This window comes from Marmota flaviventris, chromosome 7 (assembly GCF_047511675.1).
Source record: "Marmota flaviventris isolate mMarFla1 chromosome 7, mMarFla1.hap1, whole genome shotgun sequence".
NCBI classification, from domain to species: Eukaryota; Metazoa; Chordata; class Mammalia; order Rodentia; family Sciuridae; genus Marmota; species Marmota flaviventris.
In genome coordinates this window covers 94,911,049-94,925,770 of record NC_092504.1, presented here as the reverse complement: position 1 = coordinate 94,925,770, position 14,722 = coordinate 94,911,049, and the positions used below count along the sequence as shown (strand labels likewise).

The 14,722-nt window shown below is 37.2% G+C and overlaps 1 pseudogene; it reads left to right on the top strand.

The window, feature by feature from the left end:
• The first annotated feature begins 686 nt into the window (after window positions 1-686).
• On the top strand, window positions 687-955 carry LOC114092777 (signal recognition particle 19 kDa protein pseudogene; annotated as a pseudogene).
• Window positions 956-14,722: the final 13,767 nt, after the last annotated feature.

Genomic DNA, 14,722 nt, shown 5'->3' with positions numbered 1-14,722 from the left:
TCCTTGTTGAGTGGAGATCTCTCTATGCTTCCTCTGGAGCTGCTTTCCTCCACCACACTCTTCTGCCAGGATGTTCTGCCTCACCTCAAATCCTGAACACCAGATTGGTCATCTATGGACTCTAAAACTCTGAGTGCCCAAGAAAACTTTTCCTCCTCTAATTGTTCTTATGGGGACTTTTAGCTAACTAAAGCAAATATTAACTTTAAATAAACTAAAGCTTCTTTCTCAAGTAAAATTCAATAGAATCCTGCTATCTATGGACCATCTGGTATATATTCCATGTCAAATTCATCATACGGTCCAAGATGGCTGCTCCAGTGCTGGCTACCATGTCCCCATGCCTGCCAGTAAAAGTAAAAAAACAAGGAGAAAGACATTCTTAATGTAAGAACATTTCCCAAAAGTTCCCTATTGATCAGTTCCATTAATATCTATCTCATTGACCAAAAATTTAGTCAAATGACCATCTGGCTACAAGGAAGTTACAGAATACTCTTTATTCTGGTTGGCCATACACAGTTGAAATCTGGGAATTCCATTAGTGACGAGGAAGGGGAAAGCTAGGGTCTGTCATTTTTCTTCCAAATTGAGACACTACTAAATTACAAGAGTGTACCATTAATAATTAGGACAACACTTGGGCCAGGGGGGTCCATGCTATCTCTGTGTGGAGTGGAGTGGAAATGGCTTGTGCTGCCACACACTCCCATGCAGACCAAGACAGGCTTATTTGTACCTATTCTACTTAATTAAATAATAAGAAGGCCATTGTGGAGGGTAGGGGGATCCTAGTAAGCAATCCTACAGCTACAGAGATTCAAGATGTATTCTCAGCAGTTGGACTTAACATGTTTGTTGAGAAAAATAAAATGTACTCTGGAGAGTGGAATTGTAATGTTCAATACAGAGGCAGAGTTCAGGTCCACTCAAACAGGAAGATGGCAGCCTCTGACTTGTCCCTATCACCTAAGTCAGTAATGTATGCAGCAGAAATGATACCTAAACTAAAAACAAGGCCACAAAAAACAGGAGGTAGTGACCTAAGTCTTCAGCAAGGAGAGGGAAGTAAAAAAGAGAAAAAGAAGTGATCTGGTATGAGCATCAAGTATGTGGTCCTACTATAAGAGACATGAGTGGAGACTTTGTATCTGAGGGAAAGAGCTTTTTGTTTGCATCATTGGACTGAATTGGGAACATTTATGCCTCCCATCTTCATCATCAGAGTTGACAATAAGAAATAAATCAGAAGTTTGCATCAAGTATTTATGCAGTATAAAAGACAAGATTTTTGTTGCTTTGGAAGTTTTGTTTTGTCTTTCAATGAAGAGGTTTTGTGGAAGAAAGAATATTTTTAAATGCACAGTAGACTGTCTGATAAGTTACTTGAAATCCTGTTTGTCCGCTATGTAAACGTATATGTCAGATAAATATTTTATAAGATTTGAAATACCCATTTTGTTCACCTTTAAAGTTAATGAAATAAAATTTTCAAACTGAAAAAAAAAAATTGCACAACACTTATAAATTGTAACACAAGGTGACCCTGTGGAGATCAGACACTGGGGAGCCTCAAGTAGTCTCTGACACTGTTAATAATACTGGTTTACCATTTTTGAAGGCCAAAAAAGGCGTTAGGTATGTAGTAATCACTTTATTTTCTACTTACTTATTTAATGAAATGTTTCTAACTTACTAATCCTCTTTTACCTTCTGAAGTTGATTTTTTTGCCCCTATTTTAATTGTTAAGTGAACAATGCTCAAAGAAGTTGCTTAACTTGCCCACAGCTACACAAAGAGCAGAGTCAAATCTAAGAATAAATTCACTGCTTACTGAGTCTAGAGAAAGCCCCTAGTTTTTCACAGCGCCAGTCCTAGCTGCTATCAACTTATGTAAAAAATGTGTTCTCATCTGAAATGCATTATGTTAAATTACAGAAGCTCAAAGTAAAAGAATATATATACACATATATGTGTGTATGTATATATGTGTGTGTGTATGTGTGTGTGTGTGTGTGTGTGTGTATATATATATATATATATATATATATATATATATATTCTATGTATATAAATTCCAGAAAAGGCAAAACTAGAGTGATATACTGCAGATCAGTACTTGCAGGGGAGGGGTCAAAAATTAAGCTGCAGAGAAGCAGGAGGCAGTTTAGGGGAGATGGAAGTATTCTATCATGATAAAATGGTTGAATTCATTTATTATACTCATCAAACTGTACACCTAATATTGATATATTTTATTGTGTCTAAATTATATTTCAAGAACTCTTAACAAGAGATACCAGAGAAAAAGAAAGGAAGGAAGGAAGGAAGGAAGGAGGGAAGGAAGTCAGACAGGCTGGCCAGCCATTCACTGATATATTTTTTTAAAAAAATGGTGGCCAAGGATATCAGAGATGTGGGAGATGTGAGTCTGCTTTTCTCTACTCACAACCCAATATTTCTATTTGTGTTGCCAGACATGATGCAAGTGGTGTACACTTCACTTGACTAGACCCCTTGGGACACCGGGGCTTCTAGATGAGCTGGAGTTCTCGACGAGGCCTCTTCTTTAATAATATAATTCTCTTCTCTAATTAGAGAAGACCCCTCTTCTCTAATAATATAATTCTTCTTCTGAGGGTCCACTTGATTCCACACATGGTTACATTCTTATGTGTTTTTCCTCCCCCACCTATTTATTTGATTATCTATACCTCTATGATAACTGAATGATCAAGTCCATAGGTCCTCTAGGGCCTATAATAACGATAAAAATTATAGAACTTCAACACTACAAAAACTATAAAAGCTCTAGAGTAACTACAAAACTTCCTCCCACGATAAATAAATACATACTGGGACCTTCCGTAGAAGAGTTGCTGTGGTCTTATCCTGAAGCACCTTTCATATCTGAGAGAGAGACGTTTTTATCCAATCAGTCCCCACAATGAGAGCCCTTTGAAAAGATTTTTGTAAGTGATGTGCAGGAGGGTAATGCAATGAAAGCCAGGTTTCAGTATGATGAATCTAGCAAAGATTTATAAGATAGGCCACAGGAGGGGGAGATTGTAGGAGGCAAGATCAATTAGGAAGCTTTCACTCTGGCCCAAGTAAGAGCAAATGATGGCCTGGACAAAGTGGGGCAGAAAGCTGTGGAGGAAGTTGCAACCATAGACTATTCTTCCTCCACCCACCACCCTCCAGCTCAGACCCAGAAGTGCACTGGGGAGGAAAGGGTACAAACTAACAAATCAAGGTGTGGGTGGCCCCGGAACAACCTACTGAGACACTGAAATTGTTATTCTCTCCCTGTAATTTCCATTTTTTTCCATCCTACACATAGTATTTAGGTTTTTGTTTTTCTTTTTTATAACCACATATATTTCTGTAACAGCTAGAGAGCACTGACATTAACTGTCTAGCAAATTCCTCTTTGTTAAATGAGGTTCTCATATCATTGGATGCCATCAATAAGATTATTATCCCATTGAACTCTTTTAGTAATTTCTTCTCCTCCCTTTTATTTTTCTGGTTATTGTACATGTACCTTTTCCATTGTCTATACAGTTGACAACAGCATAATTTTTCCTCTTTCATTTTTTTATTTTTCCTGCTTAGCCATTTTTTTTTTGTAAACAGGTTTAGAAACTTTAATTCCCACCATAACTCAGATTGAAGGCAAAAAAAAAGGAAAGTTCTTTTCAATTCCCTACTTCATCTGGCCTTCTGTGTTCCTCCCATCCACACTAGTTAGCAGGAAAACAAATTAACTAAATTGAGCTGAAACAATCTCATTCAATAGTGCTGACTTCATCTGAGGAAATAATCAGCCTCTCCTAAAAGATCATTTAGTCCTTGAGCCAGCCTTGCGCCTCTCCTGTGATGGCACATGGTGCTTTGTGTTGGGGGTGCAGAGGAAGGCTTGGGAGCGCTGTGTGAAAGGAAAAATCCAGAGCTTTCGGTGCAGTGTACTCTGGTTCCCCAAGTCTCCATGGCAACCCAGGCTCCTAGTGTTATTTGCCCTCCTGTCATTCTGGCAATAGAGCTCAGGTTAGCACCAAATCCTGGTTAATTTAACCCTGTCTCTCCCCTGCCCATACTTCCTGGGATCTCTGCGAAACAACCACAACCTCCCTTCAGTCCATGGGGCGGGTCATCCACCAATCCCCACCCTGCTGAGCCCTGGCTCCGGATTTAGCTTTTCACTTTAGGCCACTCTGTGAGAGCTCCCTCTTCTGACCACACGGGGTAGCTGCATGGCCACGGCCGTGCCTGAGGTTCCAGGGTGAGGCTGTGCGGTGAATTCTCGGTCCTGGATGGGTAGCAGGGTGAACAGCTGCGCGCCCACCTGGTCTTCCATATTGTCTTCACCTATCCAGCTCTTTTGGAGCTACTGGAGCTGAAGAGCACAATTCAGCTCTGCTACTTATTAAAGTATGATCTTAGATCTAAGTTATTTATTGGCTCTGTATTGCAATTTCCTCAAATGAAAAATGGTAATGAAATAATAATTTACCTCATAGCATTGTAAGGATTGGGTGAGTTATATGTAAGAGTATATGGACGAATATATATAAGTCATAACAGAGAAGGTATCCAGTAAGTTAATTCTTAACTCCTTTTTCTTCTCACCTATTTCTGGGGCTAGAAAGGTGGTATAATTTTATTTCCTCCTTTATTGATGTTCCCTCTGGTCTCCATCGGATCCTTCATGACAGGTTGTTAAACCTCTTCTCCATGACACAGCTAAACTCAAAACAAAAACAAAACAAAACAAAAAACCTAAATCCTCTATACTTAGTTATGGTGTGCAAGAGGAAATCAAGAAAATAGGAAAACTCTCTCTCAAGATCTTATGATACCTTATCAAACTCTGAACATTCTCCTTTTTTACTCTTGATATTTCCCACCCTATAATCTCTGCCCACCTATCTACCCCTCCCCTCCAGGTAATTAGAAACCTAAGGCAAATTAGGACAGAGGTCTTGGGAAGGCAAAAGCAAAATCAAATAGCATGTTAGTATTTGTGTTTGTGTTTTTGTTTTGTTTTCTCCTTAGTGTGAACCCCAGGCCTTGCATGCCAACCAGGCACTCTACTACTGATCGACATGCCCAACCACAGAAATTTTAAACATTATTCCTTTGATTTTATATTCCCAGATTTTCTCTCTATACTTGAAGAGCTTTCCAAATATCAGAATTATGTTAAAATTTCTCTGTTCTACTAGCATTTGCATAACTTGCCCTCTGGTTTAAAATTTAATAAACTGCAACTTCATCTGTTACCAATAATATGTGCTGAAATATGCATATATTCCAAACTTACCTCTTGCTTTTTTTTTCCCCCCAAGAGATTGTCTATATAATTAAGCTTCATAAGAAGTGCCCTATCCTGGACAAATTATCAAAGAAAAGCAAAAGATAACAACAGATACCATATAATATGACTAACTTTTGTTAAAAGCAATAAAGCTAACTGCTTGTGATATTAAATCAAATCCCCAAATCATTGATGTAACTCAAAACTCAAGAATAAATTTCAGTGGACAGTACACATCCCTGCATATTGACCATCAGTACTAATTTTCAATAGTATGGATTGACCATATGTAACAACTATCTAAATTGAACCATGTTTGTTTAGACATGAAGGTTAAACAGCGATGTATAATTATTACACAATGTGCATTTTTTATTTGTTCTAATTAGTTATACATGTTAGTAGAATGTATTTGATATACATATATCGAGTATATGTTATAGTATTACATTTGCTGTACATGATGTAGAATTACATTTGTCATGTAGTCATATATGCACATAGGATAGTAATGTCTGATTCATTCTACTATCTTTCCTAGTCCCATTCCTCTTCCCTTCTCTTCATTCCCCTTTTCTTAAACCAAAGTACTTCTATTTATCCCTAACCACCACCCACCCTTATTGTGAAATTAGCATCTGCATATCAGAGAAAACATTCAGCCTTTGGTTTTTTGAGATTGGCTTATTTCACTTAGCATGATATTCTCCAGTTCCATCCATTTACTGGAAAATGCCATATCATTCTTCTTTATGGCTGAGTAATATTCCATCATGTATATGTACAACATTTTCTTTATCCATTCATCTGTTGAAGAGTACCTAGGCTGATTCTGTAGTTAAGCTATTGTGAATTGAGCTGCTATAAACATTAATGTGGCAGTGTCACTGTAGTATGCTTTGGCTATAAACCAAGGAGTAGGATAACTGGGTCAAATGGTGAATCCATTCCAAGTTTTCTAAGAAAACTCCATACTGCTTTCCAGAGTGGTTGCACCAATTTGCAGCCCCACCAGCAATGGATGAGTGTGCCTTTTCCCCCACATCCTTGCCAACACTAATTGTTGCTTGTATTCTAATTGCCACAGAATGTGCATTATTAAAACATTTTCAGCATCTCTTTTGGAGGAGACTGGCCATGAAGTGTGTTTGGTGGGCTCAAGTGCAGTTTATCCAGTTGTGAACCCTTGGGATGCTTCACTCCACCTCACAACGGCCTGCTGCAGCCCCAGCCAGCAGTCTCAAGTTCCATTCACTCAGAGCTAATAAGTCCAGAGTCACTTTCATAATGGGGACAGTAATTGTCACTATGGAGAAATTTGGATTTGTTTATTCAAGACCATGTATAGAAAAAAGAAGCTACACAGGTCAGGGGAGGGCAGGAAGATCCAAGAAAGTCTATAAATTTGATCAAAGACTTGGATAAGAATTTAAAAAGAGATATTTATCAATTTGGAGAAAACAATCCCTAGAGGATTTTTATCAGTCAAAAATTTCAGAGTAAGCTTCAGCATAGTTTTTACCATCACAAAATCCAAACTTAAATTCTGGCACTTCTGCTTATCAACTCTATGGGTTTAAGCCAATTACATAGACTTGCTGAGCCTCAGTTTTCCTATCAAATGTAAATATTTATATCATTGGAGACTTTGTAACAAGATAAGCTTATTAAAGAGAGTGAATTCTCTCTTGCTAGTAGGCTCTCTCTTGCATTTTCTCCCTAATCTCTTAGATGCAGTCAGCTGTCTTGTGAGATGCCCAAAGGGGAGGCTCACATGGTAAGGAATAGAGGGTGGCCCTGTGCCAACAGCTTATGAGAAACTGAGGTCTCAATTCAACAACCACTGAAGAACCAGGTCTTGCCAACAACCCAGGAAGGAGCCCGAGAAGGATCTCTCCCAGTCGAGGCCTGAGATGACTGCACACTCATGGGAGTCTGACAGCCAGAGGACCCATCTAAGGTTTTCTTGGACCACAAAAACTGCGAGCCAATAAATCTTGTTCTTTTAAAACACAAAGTTTTAGGAGCAACTTGCTACACGTAGTGCATAACTAATAAGAATAATATCTGCAATTTTATCTGGGGGCCAACATATAAACTTGATACTAAAGTCAAGTCATGTGATGAGAAAGAAAATTATAAGCCAGGCTCACTCATGAACATATATGAAACAATGTTAAGCAAAAAATTAACAAAACAAATCCATTCTTACATAAAAAAAGATCATGCAAGTGAGGGGAAAGGGAAAAATAATACAAGGGGAACAAATGAATGTCAGTAGAGGGGGCAGAGAGAGAAGAGGGGAGGGGAGGGGGGATAGTAGAGGATAGGAAAGGCAGCAGAACACAACAGACACTAGTATGGCATTATGTAAATCAATGGATGTGTAACTGATGTGATTCTGCAATCTGTATATGGGGTAAAAATGGGAGCTCATAACCCACTTGAATCAAAGTGTGAAATATGATATATCAAGAACTATGTAATGTTTTGAACAGCCAACAATAAAAAATTTAAAAAAAAAGATCATGCAAAAACCATTATTTGGGGGTTTCCCCTGAAATACAAGTTTGTTTTAACATTTGAAAATCAACCAGGTATTTTGCTACATTAAGAAATAAAGGGGGGGCAGTGTTGTAATCTATTCAAATAAAAAGGAAAAATATTTCATTTTTAACATTATTCATGAAAAAACATTCTTACAATCTAGGAACAAAAGAAAATAATCTTTCTTTAAGGATACTTAATACAATCAATTATGAAAAATAAAACCCATATTAAATATAACTTAATGATGACATTATTGAAAGTTTTCCCTGTAGTTCAAAATGAGACAAAGAATCCCATAATTGTTAGATCTATCCAAATTGTACTAGAGATCCTAACTCTAGTAAGAAAAGATCAATAAATAAAACATAATGACTATAAAGGAAGAAAAGAAATTGTCAAGACTCACATTGTATTTTATGAATATATACAATTATTTGTCAATTTTTTTCAAAAAGAAAAAAGATCACATGGTATGTTTGCATATCTAGAAAATCAAAACTGTATATAGGTAAAACTTGAAGACATGTTAGGTAGCATTGATAAATATAAGCTCATTATACAAAATTCATTTGCATTGAAGGAAAAAGCAATCAAAATTTAAAATTTATTAAAATACTGCAGATTTTGAGATAGTTATTCCTATACATTATTGAAAAGTATTCTCAAACTCAATACTTGTGGAAAATAAGATTTGAGTGAAGGAAAATCTGAATTTCAATCCTGTGGCAACTGTTTCAATGCAGCTAATCCCACAGGGAACTCTTTTTTTTTTTTTTTGATAGAATTTTCTTTTTTTTTTTTTTTTTAATTTTTTATTGTTGGCTGTTCAAAACATTACATAGTACTTGATATATCATATTTCACAATTTGATTCAAGTGGGTTATGAGCTCCCATTTTTACCCCATATACAGATTGCAGAATCACATCAGTTACACATCCATTGATTTACATATTGCCATACTAGTGTCTGTTGTATTCTGCTGCCTTTCCTATCCTCTACTATCCCCCCTCCCCTCCCCTCCCCTCCCCTCTTCTCTCTCTGCCCCCTCTACTGACATTCGTTTGTCCCCCTTGTATTATTTTTCCCCTTCCCCTCACTTCCTCTTGTATGTACTTTTGTATAACTCTGAGGGTCTCCTTCCATTTCCATGCATTTTCCCTTCTCTCTCCCTTTCCCTCCCACCTCTCATCCCTGTTTAATGTTAATCTTCTTCTCATGCTCTTCGACCCTACTCTGTTCTTAGTTACTCTCCTTATATCAAAGAAGACATTTGGCATTTGTTTTTTAGGGATTGGCTAGCTTCACTTAGCATAATCTGCTCTAATGCCATCCATTTCCCTGTAAATTCTATGATTTTTGTCATTTTTTAATGCAGAGTAATACTCCATTGTGTATAAATGCCACATTTTTTTTATCCATTCATCCATTGAAGGGCATCTAGGTTGGTTCTATTACCAAAAGTTCTCTATAGGTTTAATGCAATGCCAATCAAAATCCCAACGGCATTTCTTGTAGAAATAGAGAAAGCAATCATGAAATTCATATGGAAAAATAAAAGACCCAGAATAGCAAAAACAATGCTAAGCAGGAAGTGTGAATCAGGCGGTATAGCGATACCAGACTTCAAACTATATTACAGAGCAATAGTAACAAAAACAGCATGGTACTGGTACCAAAACAGGCGGGTGGACCAATGGTACAGAATAGAGGACACAGAAACCAATCCACAAAACTACAACTATCTTATATTTGATAAAGGGTCTAAAAGCATGCAATGGAGGAAGGATAGCATCTTCAACAAATGGTGCTGGGAAAACTGGAAATCCATATGCAACAAAATGAAACTGAATCCCTTTCTCTCGCCATGCACAAAAGTTAATTCAAAATGGATCAAGGAGCTTGATATCAAATCAGAGACACGCCGTCTGATAGAAGAAAAAGTTGGCTACGATCTACATACTGTGGGGTCGGGCTCCAAATTCCTCAATAGGACACCCATAGCACAAAAGTTAATAACTAGAATCAACAAATGGGACTTACTCAAACTAAAAAGTTTTTTCTCAGCAAAAGATACAATAAGAGAGGTAAATAGAGAGCCTACATCCTGGGAACAAATCTTTACTCCTCACACTTCAGATAGAGCCCTAATATCCAGAGTATACAAAGAACTCAAAAAATTAGACAATAAGAGAACAAACAACCCAATCAACAAATGGGCCAAGGACCTGAACAGACACTTCTCAGAGGAGGACATACAATCAATCAACAAGTACATGAAAAAATGCTCAACATCTCTAGCAGTCAGAGAAATGCAAATCAAAACCACCCTAAGATACCATCTCACTCCAGTTAGATTGGCAGCCATTATGAAGTCAAACAACAACAAGTGCTGGCGAGGATGTGGGGAAAAGGGTACACTTGTACATTGCTGGTGGGACTGCAAATTGGTGCAGCCAATTTGGAAAGCAGTATGGAGATTTCTTGGAAAGCTGGGAATGGAGCCACCATTTGACCCAGCTATTCCCCTTCTTGGTCTATTCCCTAAAGACCTAAATAGAGCATGCTACAGGGACACTGCTACATCGATGTTCATAGCAGCACAATTCACAATAGCTAGACTGTGGAACCACAGGGAACTCTTGAAGTTGAAACGGCTTTTCAAAATTGTCCCAAATAAAGACAAGAGGATTGTATTAGTGTATTTCTTTATAAATCTACCTGCATTCAATCATGAAGGCTCTACCTGAATAATTTTATATAATCCTAATCACCTCCCAAGGCTCCACCTCTAAACAACTTAGGTTAAGTTTCCATCCTCTTTAATACCTCTTAGTGGGAATTAAATTTCAACACATGCAAACCATATACAAACTCTAGCAAAGACCTACAAGGATTTATTTCCTCTCATCAAACAAGCATTGAATGTTCCCTGGAAGGGAGCACAGCTTTAGGCCAGGGGGCTCTCTTCTGCTGAGTAAAATTCCAGGGAGAGACTCAACTGAGCACTGCCAACCCTTTGCCCTTCCAGCACTTAGGAAGTGAGTGCTTCAGTCCTATGGGAGGACTGGGGTTGTGCCATGGCATCCACTATGATGATAATGTGCATTAACATGAAAATTCTAACAAAATGTATGGAAGCTTTCAATACAGAAAACTATAAATATTATTGAAAAATATCAAAGAAGACCTCACTAAATGAGAAAATACCAAAATTTTATAGGATCCTAATAAAAATTCCAACATTGTAAATGTGTGTGAGGTGAACTTGATAAGCTACTACAAAATATATGTAGAAATGTAAAGGGCTATGCCTAGCTAAGACTTTCTTAAAGAAAAATAAATATGTGGGAGAATTTATTCCACTGAAGGTTAGCTCTTATTATAAAGGTGTAGTCTTTAATATATAAAACAACAGCATAAGAGTAGAAAAAAATAGCTCAACAGCATATATTAAAAATCTTAGAAACTAATTCATACACATATGGCATGCAATTTACTGCAAATATGGCATTACAGAACAGTGGGGGGTGAAATGCCTTTTTCCAAAAATGGTGTTGAAACAATTTAATATCTTTATGGATACAGATAGGAACAGAATGAAACTTATTCATTCCAAACACAAAAAGTCAACTTCAGGTAGATTATATAACTAAATATGAAATACAAAGCAATCAAATTGGGAAAATTTGATTGCTTTATAACCTAAAGAAAAATAAATATGTGGGAGAATTTGTTCCACTGAATGTTAGCTCTTATTATAAATGTATTTTTATAATAAGATGTATTTTGTATTTTCTTTGTTTTCTTTGTATTTTCTTTAAACCTTAATATAGGGAAAGATTTCTCAAATAGGACACATAAACCACACAGAACCACGAAGAAAATATTGATAAATATGACTGTATTGGAGTTTTTGTCAAAGACCACCATTAACAGGATATAAAAAGCAAGACACAGAGTGAGAGAAAGCATTTGCAACATACAGAGCCAAAAGAGGTGTATGTCTTGAATTTCAAAAAAAAAAAAAAAGAAAAGAAACAAATTTCTTTAAAAAAAAAAAAAAGCCAGATTGTTATGGTTTGGATGTGAAGAGTCCCCCCAAAGCTTACATGTGAGACATTGCAAGAGGGTTCAGAGAGAAAATGATTGGGTTGTGAGAGCCTTAACCAATCAGTGAATTAATCACCTGATGGGATTAATTGAGTCGTGATTGAAGGCAGGTAGGATGTGGCTGGAGGAGGTGTGTGGCATTGGGAGCATGCCTTTGGGGTACATATTTGTATCTGGCAAGTGGAGCATCTTTCTGCTTCCCAATCATCATATGAACTTCTTCCTCTGCCACATTCTTCCTCCATATTGTTCTGCCTTACCTGGAGACCTGAGGAATAAAGCCAGCTGTCAATGGACTGAGACTTCTGAAACCTTGAGCCCTCAAATAAACTTTTCCTCCTCTAAAGTTGTTCTGGTTGAATGTTTTAGTCACAGCACTGAAAAAGCTGACTAAAACACAGATCAAAAAATCCAATAGGGGAAAATGTTCTTGGTATTAGAACAGACAATTTCCAACAGATTACTCAAATAGCCAATGAACAACTTCACTGATAATGATGGAAATACAAATTAAAACCACAAGAAATGCCCTTACATGCCCATTAAAATGGCTTTAAAAGTATTAATGACAAGACCAAGTATTGGAAAGACTCTGAGGCAAAAGGGACTACACTGCTAATGAGAGTAAAAAGTTTGTCATCAAGTACTTAACTTGAAGTGACACATACCCTATAACTTACAATTTATTGCTAGAATACTCAACAGAAACACACATGCAGATGCACCAAGATATTTGCACAAGAATGTTCATAGCAGATCATGAGAGCCTCAAACTGTGAATAAGTCTAACATCCATCAATAGTCAGAATTATGAAGTATGGTATATAGTATATATAGAGAGTATTATACAAAAATGAAAATAGACCCCTATACCTTGCAATATGAATGAATTTTATACACATAATATTGAACAAAAGAAGTCCCCATAATAGAATTCATAATGGATTATTCTATTTATCCAAAGTGTACACACAGAGTTGTTCTACAATGTGTAAACATGCATGCTTAGGTAGTAAACTCTAAAAAAAGCGAGGATGTAGGAACAATGAAAGTCAGCATGATTTTTAATTTTGTATAGGAACAGTGAGTGGGAGAGAGCACATTGGGGGATGAAGGAATAGTGGTAATTTCATATTTCTCCATCTAAGTAGTAGTCTCACAAGTGTGGAGAACAAAACTTATATGGCTATGAAAAGAAATGAAATGTCACTTTACCTTAGAGTTTTGCCAACTCCAAACCCTGAGAATTTCTGCTGGATACATGATCCTTTATGCGTGAAGCATCAGATCCCTGTAAGTATCATGTATTTTTAAATAAATTTAACTCTTTATATTGATTTGTGACCTAATCTCTTCACTTAAAAACATATGTAACATATATCCTAGTCACTGTGTATGAATTCGCCTTATTTTATATTATTCCATTATATAGACATGCCATAATGAAGTCAACCTTTTATTGAAGGTTATTTAAATGGATTCTTTTGCTTTTCTATTTGAGACAAGACTTCATTGAGCATTTTGGGATATATAAATACATGAATACTGGCACATGCTTGTGATACCAACTACTTGGGTAACTAAGTCAGAACAAATACAAATTTGAGGTCAACCTAAGCAACTTAGAAAGATCCTGTTTCAAAACAAAAAATAAAAAGAACTAGGGATGTAGCTCAGTGGTAGAGTGCTTGCTAACGTGCACAAGTCCCTGGATTCAATACCCAGTGCCTCAAAACTGAAATAAACTTTTTAAATTAAAAATATGGGGGGGGGGAAGCCAAGACCTTAAAAATTTTAGCATCTGGTTCACTGTTTCTTTCTCCAGAACAACTCAGCTTGTGTTTTTGGAGATTCCAACATTAGTGTACATTATCCTTCTGATGCCCGCCTTCCTCTCAGTTCCTCCATCTTCATCTCCTACTACAGTCAGATCATCCTAGCCCACCCTTCTCTCCCACTCTCCTGCCCTAGGGTCTCGTCTTTGTCATGACCAATGCTAAATGTTACACTCTTGACCATTTTTCTTCTAGTGCTCCAACTCCAACAATTCTTGGCTTCCCCAAGATCTAAAATTCATGAATCAAACACATTTTAAATGTCCCTAAAACCTTCGTGTCCTTGCTTCCCTACTTGCCTTTCTTAAATTTCATAACCCATCATTATAGCCCTCCCTTGATTATACTTCCCTCTCCCTCATTCCTCTCTCACTTCATTATACGCCCCGGGAAAAACCTCAAACCTGATGGATGACATATATCTATCATATTGTGCCTGCCCCCATGTACTTAATGTAACATAAAACTAGGCTGATTGGCTTCACTTTAAATTATCTAAGAGAAATGGTACACACAGGTCTTCCCCATGATAGATTAAGGAACATTAATCAAGTGGCTAGACCTGGGTGCAATTATCCTCCTGTATTTCTCTAGAAGCCTCCCAGAAAATTACATCCCACTTCTCTTGGTTCCCAATATCTTTTCCCCTATCTTCTCTCTCAGCTGAAGAACATGCTTGCTATTTCACTGAGAAAAGCCCCAAAAGAATTTCCAAAGGTGCCCCCACAGCACATTTACTCAAATACCAGCCTCTGCACCCACATGGTCTCCCTCCCCACCAATTACTCCGGATGGATTATCCCTGCTTCTGTCTAGAGGCAATCCCTCTCGGGCACTAGACACCAACGCCTCTCGCCTACACAATCACATCAGCACAGCAATCCTTTCTCTTTCTTCTATCATC